We start from the raw sequence: 14,634 nt of genomic DNA, 5'->3' as shown, positions 1-14,634 counted from the left end.
GAATTAGGATTAGGTTTAGATCTAGATCTACTTCTTCTTCTTCTCTCTTAATTTTCCTCTTTCATCCTTAATTGTTCTCTTGTAGTTGTATCATTCTACTTCTCTTGTAATTCCTTTGTATCGTTAGTTGTAGCTTACGAACTTTCTTTTGTAGATCTACATTTCTTCTACAATGCAATTGGTAAGTTCTTTGTTGTTTCATTATTGTTTTGCCTTTCTATTGTTAATCTCTTACTTTTGTAGTTGTAGATTCCTTTAATTCTTGCAATTAATAATGTTTGCCTTTATTGCCTTCTATGTATTTGTTAAAATGCTCCTTTTAGTTGTGAGTTAGATTTTTGTTCCTCTTAGCTTGGGAAGGTAACTTAGAAACTCTTGAGTTACTAATGTCCAAGTAATTGATGATTGAGAGCTATTAACTCTAGATCTCACTAATTGATTTGGTGGAGAACTAGGACTTATGGATTTGGATTGATATAGCTCACTTGACTTTCCTCTACTATTAGTTAGGGATGACTTAGTGGGATTGATCCTTGCCAATTCTCATGTTGTGGTTAGTGATAAGGATAGAGATCCTTGACCATCAAACCTTGCCAAGACCTTCATAGTTATTAGTTTACTTCATTGTCATTTACATTTCATGTCCCTTATCAAAACCCCAAAAATAACTCATAACCAATAACAAGGACACTTTATTGCAATTCCTAGGGAGAACGACCCGAGATTTAAATACTTCGGTTTATAGATTTTAGGGGTTTGTACTTGTGACAAACAAATTTTCGAATGAAAGGATTATTGATTGGTTTAGAAATTATACTTGCAAGGATACTTCATTAGTGAAATTCTAGACCACACAAAAATCCAATCATCAAACAGCTCATCAAAGGCAAGCACCTCCACCTAACCAACCACAAGCCCCTCAAATTACTTACCCCTCTTCATCTACCAACCAAGACCAGTCAATCCGTTCTCTCATTCAAGGACAAAAAGATTTTCAAGCCTTGATTAGCTCTAGCATCAATGGTCTCACCTCTACCATCCAAGCCCTTCTTTCCTGCATGGAATCAACCTCTAATGTTCAACCCCCAAGCTCAAGTTCCTTACCCTCTCAACCTTTACCCAACCCCAAGGATGGCACCAATGCCATCACCTTGAGGTCCGGCACCAAATTACAAGGGAGGAGTCACGAGGAGCTAATCTCAAGAGGAGTCACTCAAAGTGACGATGTGGTTGAGATAGAAGAGGTTGAGGAAGAGGATGAAGCCCAAGAGGTAGTTGAAGAAGTGATTGCTCAACCAAGGGGCGAAATGCCTAAGAATGGGGATGTTGTGCAAGAAGCAACTCCAATACCATTTCCCACATTGGCAAGGAAGACTAAGAAGCAAGTTGAGTTAGACCCTAAAATGGTGGAGATGTTGAAGAAAGTTGAGGTAACCATTCCTCTCTTTGATGCTATCCACCAAGTGCCTAAATATGCAAAGTTTCTAAAGGACTTATGTATGAACAAGGAGAAAATTTGTGAATTAGAAACTATCCTATTGGAGAGCTCAATTTCTGCTTTAATGGATGGTGTACCGGAAAAGTGTGGTGACCCCGGCCCTTGCCTAGTGACTTGCACCATAGATGGGATCCAATTTGTTGATTGTATGTTCGATCTTGGCGCTTGTGTGAGTATTATGCCCTTGTCCATCTATGAGGTCTTAAAGCTCCCACCGTTGAAACGGTCAGCCGCCCGGTTTGTTTTGGCAGACAAAAGTATAATTTCTGTGGTTGGTATAGCAGAGGATATCCTAGTGAGTATAAAGGGGTTGGTCTTCCCAATTGATTTTCATATTCTCAAGATTCCCCCTAGTGACTCCAGTAGGACATCATCTATTTTGCTTGGGAGGCCATTCTTGAAGACCTCCCGGTTCAAGTTGGATGCATTTTCGGGCACCTACTCATTTGAGATCGATGGAAGAGAAGTGAGCTTTAATCTTGATGAAGCCATGAGACATCCACCGGAGGATCACTCTATTTTCCGGTGTGATTTGGTTGATAATGTTGTAGCCGAAATCCATCAAGATGGCTTTGATGGAAAAAGTATGAATCAAGACCCAAGTGTGGGGAGTTCCTATGTATGTGAAGAAGAGGCCTTATCACCTCCAATGATACCGGAAGACAAACTACCAAGTCATGAACAAAATGCGGATTTGAAGCCACTCCCAACCTACTTAAAATATGCCTTTCTTGAGGAGAACCAAAAGTTTCCGGTAATAATTGCAAGGGAGCTCACCTTCCACCAAGAAGAGAAGTTGCTTAATATCTTGAGGAAGAACAAGAAGGCAATTGGGTAGAGCTTGGCAGACTTAGTTGGCATTAGCCACCAAGTATGTGAACATCGAATTTTCTTAGAAGAAGGAGCCAAACCTGTTAGACAACCTCAAAGGCGTCTAAATCCTACCATTCTAGAGGATGTGAAGAAGGAGGTCACCCGGTTATTAGAAGCGGACATTATCTATCCAGTTTCAGATAGTGAGTGGGTGAGCCCCATCCAAGTGGTTCCAAAGAAATCCGGTGTTACTACAATCAAGAACGAACAAGGGGAGCTTATAGCCACGAGAGTCCAAAACTCATGGAGGGTATATATTGACTATCGGTGCTTAAACTTGGCCACTAGGAAGGATCACTTTTGGTTGCCCTTGATAGCACGAAAACTTGTCTCTCAACAATTTTCCTTCGGCTAGTATACCGAATTGACGTCAAGTAAAAACTCACAATAGAGTGAGGTCGAATCCCACAGGGATTGATTGGTCAAGCAACTTTAATTAGAGGAATGTTCTAGTTGAGCGAAGCAGAATTTGGTTTGAGAGTTACAGGAAATTAAATGGCGGGAAAGTAAATAGCAGAAAATGTAAATGCTAGAAGTAAAGAGCTGAAAGTAAATGACGGAAAGTAAATTAAAGAATTGTAAATGGGAATGGGGAAGATGCTCATGAAAGTAAATTGCAGAAATTAAAGAGAATGGGTAAGATCAGAAATGGGGTTTCATTGGGCTTAGGAGATGTTGCATTCTCCGGATCAAGTTCATTTTCATCTCTTCCTCAATCAATGCATTCATTGATCTCCTTGGCAATCTTAAGTGATCGAATTCCAATTCCTTGGTAATTCAATCTCTCCAATCTTGATCAATAGCCAACTCCTTGGTCAATTGCTCATGAGAAGAGATGAAGTATGGTCACTGATTATACCACATGCATTCCCAAGTCAAGTGTTGGTAGGATTATAGTCACCATACCCAACCAAACCTAATTTGGTCCAACATGAGAAAGCATTTCTAGCATGATCTCTTCATTCCTCTTCCAAGGTTCAGAAGAGATCCAAGTATGAATAGCTTCTTTTCCAAGATAACTACCCAATTAGATGAAGATTGAAAGCTTTCTAGTAAAATCAAGAGAAAAGATAGAAGAAGAGTAATGAAAATTAGTATTGATCCATCAAATTACAACAGAGCTCCCTAACAAAACGAAAGGGGTTTAGTTGTTCATAGCTCTGGAAATGGAAAACAAAGATGGAGAATACATCATGAAAACCAGAACTAGAAGTGCAGAGAAAGTAAATTATACAGAGAGTAGTTCTCAATTTCCTATCCCCCCAAAAGCTATTTCCTGATTTAAAACTACCCCTATATATACTACTCTTCTGATCTTCTAGTTTATTCTTCAAGTCTTGGATATGGACCTTTGGATCTTGAGTTTGAAGCAGTTATCTTCTGCAGTGGGCTTAGCTTTACTTGCAAAGAGAAAGTGTGAAGTAGGAAGGGTCTTTAGCTCAGGACGTTAGTGACGTTAACGTTAAGTGAGAGTGTGGGTTCGAGAACGTTAGTGACAATCACCTTTTTCACTAACGTTCCTCACCCAGGGATGATCCAAGTTAACTTCAACGTTAGTGGCACCAACGTGACCACTAACGTTGCCTCTTGGTCCTTCGCACACGTTATTGGGACTCACCTTTTCCAATAACGTTGAGAGTCCTCCCTCCCTACATTAGAGTTCACGTTAACTTAGTTAACGTGGCTCTTAACGTAGGCTTGCCAATTCTTCGAGAACGTTAGTGACATTTACCTTTGTCACTAACGTTCCAAGGTGCCCCTACTTCCCACGTTAGATTCCACGTTAACTAAGTTAACGTGGCTTCTAACGTGGTAATGATAGCCATCTCCTATGGTAGTGACAAAGGTGAGTGTCACTAACGTTGGCTCATCATCCTACCCTCAACGTTAGTTTCCACATTAACTAAGTTAATGTGGAAGTTAACGTGGCTCATAGTGGCTCATTGTGGCTCATTCCAACGTTAGTGACAAAGGTGAGTGTCACTAACGTTGGCAATTGTTTGCTTTATCCACGTTAGCTTCCACGTTAACTAAGTTAACGTGGCAACTAACATGGCTCATTGTAGCTTGGCCAACGTTAGTGACAAAGGTGAGTGTCACTAACGTTGGCTTCTCTTTTGCTTCCCAACGTTAGAGTCCACGTTAACTGAGTTAACGTGGCCACTTATGAGCTTGGTCCAACGTTAGTGACAAAGGTGAGTGTCACTAACGTTGGCCTTATTTCTTTCTTCCACGTTAGAGTTCACGATAACTTAGTTAACGTGACTCTTAACGTGGGCTATGATGGCTTTCAAGGACGTTATTGGCGATTACTTTTCTCATTAACATTGCAAGCTAGCTCCCATTCCACGTTGGTAGTCACGTTAGTTAGACTAACGTGGCTGCTAACGTGGCTCTTTCTTGCTTCCTTTGTCCTGAAATCAAGCAATAAAGTGCATCAAAGTTCTAATCCACATCATGAGACATGCATCATCCAATTTGTCATCTAATTCATGCAAAATTCTCATGAAATCATATAAAGTGCACAATGTATGCTTAAATCAAGATGTAAGTGAAATTCTGCCCAAAACTTGCTTATTTCCTAAGAAAATGCATGAAACTACCCTAAAACAGTAAAGAAAAGGTTAGTGAAACTGGCCAAAATGCCCTGGCATCACAACACCAAACTTAAAGCTTGCTTGTCCCTAAGCAAGTACTGGAACAAGAGAATGATGAATGGAATGCCAAGAGAAATGAGTCATTATTGTGGAGGTCATATCCTTGGTTTTATGGTGGTTTCATGCATAGCAACTTAGGTTCATTCCTTCACTGGCTTTCAGACCTTTATCATGTCCTGGAATACTCACTTGATTGCACCCTATGAGACTCTTATTCATTGATCCTTTTATTGTTTTTAGGGCTTATTTGTGTTCTTAGGCTAAGTGCTCTGTGAGGGGGCGACTCTTTAAGATAAGCTTTTAGCCAGCACTCCCGAACCAGTTGGTTAAAGGTGCTAGGTGTTAAGACACCCCTAAGGACTTACTCTCTCAAGTCTCTTTCCCCCATACATACACACCACAGGCACATGGTTTGTTATTTCCTTTCTTGAGACCTTGGTGTCCAGCACCTCTTTGGGTTACTAAATGTTCTGTAGCAAGGTTGCTCTTGATAGTGGATTTTCAGTTGATGATCCCGGGTTAGTTAACCCAAGTTACCAAGTGATGAAGCACTCCTACGAACTTATTCATCCAAGCAGATCCTTGGTACAGGAGCACCACAGACACATCTCTCAAGTTTCAAACCCTTGGTGCCTAGCCTTATTCTTTATTAACTTTTCTTTCTTTTTCAACTCTTATTGTTCTTTTCCCCTTTTTCTTATTAGGATCTTGTTATTTAGCTAGTCTCATGGGATGTGTTTCAAGCATATGATTCAGGACAGATAGTTATCTTCCCACCCTTGTTGGTGAATCAACTTAGCTAACTTATGACCATATCACACACTAAGGAACTTACTCCACAATATGAACTCCACTATGGTCTTTGATAACAATCATTCTCTTTTTATTTGATTCAAAAGGAGACAAGCAACACAATAAGCAAGATGGAATTGAAGCAGGTATCGTGGACAGTACACATATGACAAAAGCAATAAAGCAACCATTAAACTCTAATCATCTAAACTAATGAGCAACTATAAATCAAGTTCCTTCTGACTTCCAATTTTTAGCATTTTAAGTTTATGGAATTAAGTAACAATACAACCTTCGGGTGATGGTTTCTTGCTGTCCCCTTGTTGTCCTCATCTATAGTTTTTGCTCCTTCACTTCCTTGGATGATGGTGCACCATTTCCTCAGAAGGTTCCTGCAAAGTCATTGGAAGTTGCTTGTTTCCAAAGCACTTGAGACATAGTTAGCTTGCATGTATGCTTGCAAATTTTCTGAACTTAATTTGGTGTGTGAACACCAAACTTAGTTCTTTGCCTAGTACAACAAATTGCATACTTGCAGAGATCCTCATATGTTGTTATTAACAAAACAACCATTAACTTCAGACTAAACTACTGCCAAGTGGTCCCCTTGAGTGGTTGGAGCTAGCAATTTGTCATTGGAGTGTAGTGTGATTATAACTAATATCTTTGGTAGAACACCAAACTTAAAACTACACTTTCACTCTTAGGTGTTTTCTTGGTGTGGAACACCAAACTTAGCTCCTCGCAATACAGGGGAAACAACTTGTGATTTTTATTGAAATGAGAATGAAAAAGAAACTACCTCAGGTTGGGTTGCCTCCCAACAAAGCGCTCTTTTAGCATCGCTAGCTCGACAATTTGCTTTTGTCATGGTGGTTGGCAATGCTTCAGATCTTCCCCTCTTGCAGTAGACCTACATCCATTGGCTTCATCAAGGATCTCCACATGTTCTAAGGAAAGAACTCTGTTGATGGTGAAGACCTTAGGTAACTGAGATGGGATAGTGGGGAGATGAGGTGGAATATCTGGGAAGTAAGATGAGATTACTTTATCCCCTGGAGAGAAGTCCTGTGTAGGGATCTTCTTGTTCCTCCACCTCCTTGGTGCCTTCTTCTTTGTCCCTTTTGATGTTGCCTTGCTCTTTGTGACCTCCTCTTCTAAGGAAATTTTGTTACTGGTCTCATATGACTCTGGTGGTTTAGGTTCCTCCTTATTTTTCTTGAGCTGTGACAGCTACTGATTGCCTTGTTCTTCAACCAAGTGGTTTCCCAGAGGTGTTGGTTGTGCTTCAGTGCTTGCCTCCTCCCTCAGTATCTCATTATGATCTATTTCTTGTGAGAGTTTGAAGACATTGAAGCAGAGTTGTTCATCATGGATCCTCAAAATTAGCTCCCCTCGCTCCATATCTATGAGTGCTCTGGCTGTAGCTAAGAACGGTCTTCCTAATATGATTGGGTGAGTGTGACTTTCTTCCATGTCCAAGATGACAAAGTCTGTGGGAAGGAAGTATTTTCCCACCTTCACCAGCACATTTTCAACCACTCCTACTGTTTGTTTTTGAGTTTTGTCAGCCAGCCTAATAACTACATCTGTGGGTATTATCTCATTGATCTGCAGCCTTTTCATAAGGGATAAAGGCATTAAGTTGATGCTTGCTCCCAAATCGCATAGTGCTTTATCAAACATTGTTTCTCCTATGGCACAAGTGATGTGAAAACTCCCTGGGTCCTTCCTTTCTATAGGCAACTCTGGTTGAATGAGAGCACTGCACTCCTTATTCATCACTATTGTTTGTCCTCCCTTGAGTGAGCTTTTTCTGGTCAGCAGCTCCTTTATATACTTAATATATGAGGGTATTTGTTGGAGGGCCTTGATGAATGGTATGTTTACATGGAGGGATGCAAACAGGTCAAGAAACCTTGAGTATATTCTCTTCTCTACAGCACCATTGAGTAATTGGGGAAAAGGTGCATAGAGTTTCAACAACTCCTTCTGTGTCAGCTCTTTTTGTGAAATTTTGGGTTCTTGGTGATCCTTTTCCTGTTTCTCTGCTGATGTCTCTCCAAGTTGTTCTAATGGCTTATTTTGCTTTTCCTCAGTCTCCTTATTACTTATAGTAACCATCTTGCAATCTTCCCATCTGACTTTCTTTGCTTCACCTCTCGGATTTTTCTCTGTGTCACTTGGGAAGCTATCAGTAGGTTTGGGAATCTTTTCCGATAAGTATCCTACTTGAAATTCCAGCCTCTTGATGGTGTCTCCCTGGTTCTTGTTACTAGCTCGCACCTCCTCTTTGAATACCTTATTATCTTGAATCTCTTTGCATATGCCCTCAAGCAGAGTCTCAATTTTGGAGAGTCTATCTTCAGAAAATGGTGAGTTGAGAGTGGATGGGTGAGTTGGGTCCTTTTGGTTTTGTTATGGATGTGGAGAGGTGTTGTTAGGGTGGTGTTGATATGATCTCTGTGTGAAATGTTGGTGAGCTGCATGGTTGTTGGGGTTGTGATGTCTCTGATCTTGGCTTTGGTCTTGTTGATTTCCCCACCCAAAGTTTGGGTGATTCCTCCAACCAGGGTTGTACGTTTTGGAGTAAGGATCATGGGTCTGCCTGGGTGAGTTTCCAATGTAGTTGGCTTGTTCTTGCTCCTCTTCTGCCTCAGCATTCACTCCCTCTTGGGTTGCTGATGAGTGGTGATTGCTGCCACTTGGTTCCTCTCCATCTTCTTGGTGAGGTCAGCCAGCTGCTTGGTAATAAGCTTGTTTTGGGCCAGCAATGCATCCACATTGTTTAGCTCCATTACTCCTCTAGTGTTGCCTCTTTCAGAAGCATAGAAGTAGTCATTCTCCACTACAGTCTCAATGACATCTATGGCTTCTTCAATGGTCTTTTTCTTGTTCAGAGATCCCCCAAATGAATGGTCTACTGCCTTCTTTGATTCATAAGAGAGGACTTCATAGAAAATGTGTAGTTGCAACCATTCATTGAACATATCTAGTGGACACCTTCTTGTTAGGTCCTTAAACCTCTCCCATGCTTCATATAGAGTCTCACCATCTTGCTGCCTGAATGTTTGCACCTCAGCTCTCAGCCTGTTGATCCGTTGAGGAGGATAGAATCTTGTCAAGAATTTGTTCACCACATTTTCTCAGGTTGCTAAACTCTCCTTTGGGAAGGATTCCAGCCATTTAGATGCCTTGTCCTTAAGTGAGAAAGGGAACAGAAGTAGTCTATAGGTGTCAGGATGAACACCATTAGACTTCACAGTATCACATATCCTCAGGAAGGTGGTTAGATGTTGATTGGGGTCTTCTTGGACACCTCCTCTGAATGAACAATTGTTCTGAACAAGGGTGATGAGTTGTGGCTTTAGTTCAAAGTTGTTGGCATGTATGGTTGGCCTTTGGATGCTGCTTCCACAGTTTCCTGGGTTTGGGTTGATGTAAGAACCCAGAACTCTTCTCTCTTGTCCAGCTTGATGCGCTAGACCTTCTCTGCCATGGTTGTGAGCCTCTTCTTCATGATGGTTCTCCATGTTTTCATCCATGTCGGGTTCAAAGTACTCCTCCTCTTCCTCAGCACCAACTACTCTCTTTCCTCTTGCTTCCCTCCTTAATCTAAGGAAGGTCCTCTCAGGTTCAGAAAAGTTGAAGCCCCGCTTCTTCTCTGTGTCATACAACCAACAAGGCACAAGCAAGGAAATAGATGCAGAAAGTACTCTTGTTAAAATTGCTGTTAGCGTGAGTGATGCAATATATCAAACAGTTAGTGGGTTAGTGAACTTAATGGTAAATAACTAAGAAAAAGGTGTAGGGGGGAAGGGAGGAAAATAACTAAAACTGAAAGTAATTAACTCAAACAGAAATTTAAATCAAACAGAAGAAAAATGCTCAATCTAGTTATCCTCCAATTTAGTCATTGTTGATACAAAATCAATCCCCAGCAACGGCGCCATAAACTTGATAGCACGAAAACTTGTCTCTCAACAATTTTCCTTTGGCAAGTATACCGAATTATCGTCAAGTAAAAACTCACAATAGAGTGAGGTCGAATCCCACAGGGATTGATTGGTCAAGCAACTTTAATTAGAGGAATGTTCTAGTTGAGCGAAGCAGAATTTGGTTTGAGAGTTGCAGGAAAATAAATGGCAGGAAAGTAAATAGCAGAAAAAGTAAATGCTGGAAGTAAAGAGCTGAAAGTAAATGACGGAAAGTAAATTGCAGAGGGGTTTTCTAGTTGAGCGAAGCAGAATTTGGTTTGAGAGTTGCAGGAAATTAAATGGCGGAAAAGTAAATAGCAAAAAATGTAAGTGCTGGAAGTAAAGAGTTGAAAGTAAATGACGGAAAGTAAATTGCAGAATTGTAAATGGAAATGGGGAAGATGCTCATGAAAGTAAATTGCAGAAATTAAAGAGAATGGGTAAGATCAGAAATGGGGATTCATTGGGCTTAGGAGATGTTGCATTCTCCGGATCAAGTTCATTTTCATCTCTTCCTCAATCAATGCATTCATTGATCTCCTTGGCAATCTTAAGTGATCGAATTCCAATTCCTTGGTAATTCAATCTCTCAAATCTTGATCAATAGCCAATTCCTTGGTCAATTGCTCATGAGAAGAGATGAAGTATGGTCACTGATTATACCACATGCATTCCCAAATCAAGTGTGGGTAGGATTATAGTCACCATACCCAACCAAACCCAATTTGGTCCAACATGAGAAAGCATTTCTAGCATGATCTCTTCATTCCTCTTCCAAGGTTCAGAAGAGATCTGGTGCACGAATTTGTGATCTCTGGTAATGGCTCCAAAAACTTGGTGCTCTAATCTCAATTCATAATTTGTCACAACTTCGATACAACTAACCAGCAAGTGCACTGGGTCGTCCAAGTAATAAACCTTACGTGAGTAAGGGTCGATCCCACAGAGATTGTTGGTATGAAGCAAGCTATGGTCACCTTGTAAATCTCAGTCAGGCGGATAATAATTGATTATGGTGTTTTCGAAAATTATACTAATTAAACAGAAAATAGGGATAGAAACACTTATGTAATTCATTGGTGAGAATTTCAAATAAGCGTGTAGAGATGCTTTCGTTCCTCTGAATCTCTGCTTTCCCGCTGTCTTCATCCAATCAGTCTTACTCCTTTCCATGGCTGGCTTTATGCAAGGGCATCACCGTTGTCAATGGTTACATCCCCTCCTCTTGTGAAAATGGTCCAAATGCTCTGTCACAGCACGGCTAATCATCTGAGGTTCCCGATCATGCTGGAATAGGATTTACCCTCCTTTTGCGTCTGTCACTACGCCCAGCAATCGTGAGTTTGAAGCTCGTCACAGTCATTCAATCCCAGAATCCTACTCAGAATACCACAGACAAGGTTTAGACCTTCTGGATTCTCATGAATGCCGCCATCAATCTAGCTTACACCACGAAGATTCTGATTAAGAGATCTAAGAGATAATCATTCAATCGAAGGTAGAACGGAAGTGGTTGTCAGGCACGCGTTCATGGGGAATGATGATGATTTTCACGTTCATCACATTCAGGTTGAAGTGCGAATGAATATCTTAGAAGCGGAATAAGTTGAATTGAATAGAAAACAGTAGTACTTTGCATTAATCTTTGAGGAACAGCAGAGCTCCACACCTTAATCTATGGAGTGTAGAAACTCTACCGTTAAAAATACATAAGTGAAAGATCCAGGCATGGCCGAATGGCCAGCCCCCTTGATGTAAGAACCAGGCGTCCAAAGATGTCTAATACAATAGTAAAAAGTCCTATTTATAATAAACTAGCTACTAGGGTTTACAGAAGTAAGTAATTGATGCATAAATCCACTTCTGGGGCCCACTTGGTGTGTGCTTGGGCTGAGTCTGAATGTTACACGTGTAGAGGCTCTTTTTGGAGTTGAACGCCAGGTTGTAACGTATTTTTGGCGTTCAACTCTGGTTTGTGACGTGTTTCTGGCGTTTAACTCCAGACAGCAGCATAGAACGGGCGTTCAACGCCCTTTTACGTCATCTAAACTCGTTCAAAGTATGGACTATTATACATTGCTGGAAAGCCCTGTATGTCTACTTTCCAACGCAATTGGAAGCGCGCCATTTTGAGTTCTGTAGCGGCAGAAAATCCACTTTGAGTGCAGGGAGGTCAGGATCCAACAGCATCAGCAGTCCTTCTTCAACCTCTGAATCTGATTTTTGCTCAAGTCCCTCAATTTCAGCCAGAAAATACCTGAAATCATAGAAAAACACACAAACTCATAGTAAAGTCTAGAAATGTGAATTTAACATAAAAACTAATGAAAACATCCCTAAAAGTAACTAGATTCTACTAAAAACATACTAAAAACAATGCCAAAAAGCGTATAAATTACCCAAGCAACTGGAAATCAAATAGGATAAAAAGAAGAGAATATACTATAAATTCCAAACTATCAATGAAACATAGCTCCAATCAGATGAGCGGGACTTGTAGCTTTTTGCCTCTTGAATAGTTTTGGCATCTCACTTTATCCATTGAAGTTCAGAATGATTGGCTTCTATAGGAACTCAGAGTTCAGATAGTGTTATTGATTCTCCTAGTTCAGTATGATAATTCTTGAACACAGCTGTTTTATGAGTCTTGGCCGTGGCTCTAAGCACTTTGTTTTCTAGTATTACCACCGGACACATAAATGCCACAGACACATAATTGGGTGAACCTTTTCAGATTGTGACTTAGCTTTGCTAAAGTCCCCAATTAGAGGTGTCCAGGGTTCTTAAGCACACTCTTCTTTTGCTTTGGATCTTGACTTTAACTGCTCAGTCTCAAGTTTTCACTTGACACCTTCACGCCACAAGCACATGGTTAGGGACAGCTTGGTTTAGCCGCTTAGGCCAGGATTTTATTCCTTGGGGCCCTCCTATCCACTGATGCTCAAAGCCTTGGGATCCTTTTTATTGCCCTTGCCTTTTGGTTTTAAGGGTTACTGGCTTTTTGCTCTTGCCTCTTGGTTTTAAGAGCTTTTGGCTTTTTCTGCTTGCTTTTTTTTTCTATTTTTTTTTGCTATTTTTTTTTCTACAAGCTTTGTTCTTTGCTGCTTTTTCTTGCTTCAAGAATCATTTTTATGATTTTTCAGATTATCAAATAACATGTCTCCTACTCATCATTCTTTCAAGATCCAACATATTTAACATTCTTAAACAACAACTTCAAAATATATATGCACTGTTCAAGCATTCATTCAGAAAATAAGAAGCATTGTCACCACATCAATATAATTAAACTAAGTTCAAGGATAAATTCGAAACTCATGTACTTCTTGTTCTTTTGAATTAAAATAGTTTTCATTTAAAAGAGGTGATGGATTCATAGGATATTCATAACTTTAATACATAGTTACTAACTACTAATGATCATGTGATGAAGACACAAACGTAGATAAGCACTTAGCATAGAAAACGAAAAACAGAAAGTGAGAACAAGGAATGAGTCCACCTTAGTAATGGTGGCGTTTTCTTCTTGAGGAACCAATGATGTCCTTGAGCTCTTCTATGTCTCTTCCTTGTCTTTGTTGCTCCTCCCTCATTGCTTTTTGATCTTCTCTAATTTCATGAAGGATGATGGAGTGCTCTTGATGTTCCACCCTTAGTTGTCCCATGTTGGAACTTAATTCTCTTAGGGAGGTGTTGATTTGCTCCCAATAGTTTTGTGGAGGAAAATGCATTTGAGGCATCTCCAGGATCTCATGGTGATGAGCTTCCTGCGCCTCTTGAGCTCCATGAATGGGCTCTCTTGCTTGCTCCATCTTTTTCTTAGTGATGGGCTTCTCTTCCTCAATGTGAATGTCTCCTTCTATGAAAGCTCCAGCTGAGTAACATAGATGGCAAATAAGATGAGGAAAAACTAGCCTTGCCCTAGGGGAGGGCTTTTCGGCTATTTTGTAGAGTTCAAGGGAGATGACTTCATGAACTTCTACTTCCTCTCCAATCATGATGCTATGAATCATGATGGCCCGATCCACAGTAACTTCAGATCGGTTGCTAGTGGGGATGATGGAGCGTTGTATGAACTCTAACCACCCTTTAGCTACAGGCTTGAGGTCCATTCTTCTTAGTTGAACCGGCTTGCATTTGGAGTCAATCTTCCATTGAGCTCCTTCCACACATATGTCCATGAGGACTTGGTCCAACCTTTGATTAAAGTTGACCCTTCTAGTGTAGGGGCGTGCATCTTCTTGATCATGGTAAGTATTTCCCCCAAACCATTGTAGCATAATTCTTTGGATTCGGGTTCTTACTTTGATCATGGTTCCTAGTGATCCATGCATTGGCATAGAACTCTTGAACCATTAGGATGCCGACTTGTTGGATGGGGTTTGTTAGAACTTCCCAACCTCTTCTTTGGATTTCATGTCGGATCTCCGGATACTCATTTTTCTTGAGTTTGAAAGGGACCTCGGGGATCACCTTCTTCTTGGCCACAACATCATAGAAGTGGTCTTGATGGGCTTTGGAGATGAATCTTTCTATCTCCTATGACTCGGAGGTGGAAGCTTTTGTCTTCCCTTTCCCTTTTCTAGAGGATTCTCCGGTCTTAGGTGCCATCAATGGTAATGGAAAAACAAAAAGTTTATGCTTTTACCACACCAAACTTAGAATTTTGCTTGCCCTCGAGCATGAAAAGAAAGAATGGGTGAAGAAGAAGAAGAAATGGAGGAGAGGGAGAGGGAGATGTGTTTCGGCCAAGAAGGGGAAGAGAGGGTTGTATTGTGGGAAAATGGGGAGGAATGGAGGGCTATATATAGGGAAGGGAGGGGGGTTAGCTTTCGGC

The 14,634-nt window shown here is 40.7% G+C and overlaps 1 non-coding gene across 1 annotated transcript; it reads left to right on the top strand.

Moving 5' to 3' along the window:
- The first annotated feature begins 8,805 nt into the window (after positions 1-8,805).
- Positions 8,806-8,912, top strand: LOC148555721 (small nucleolar RNA R71). The gene has a single exon (XR_015887922.1). It is a non-coding gene; the product is annotated as a small nucleolar RNA R71 (small nucleolar RNA).
- Positions 8,913-14,634: the final 5,722 nt, after the last annotated feature.

Source organism: Arachis ipaensis, chromosome B6 (assembly GCF_059453495.1).
Source record: "Arachis ipaensis isolate K30076 ecotype BB chromosome B6, ASM5945349v1, whole genome shotgun sequence".
Lineage (NCBI taxonomy): Eukaryota > Viridiplantae > Streptophyta > Magnoliopsida > Fabales > Fabaceae > Arachis > Arachis ipaensis.
This window is presented reverse-complemented; position numbering and strand designations above follow the sequence as displayed.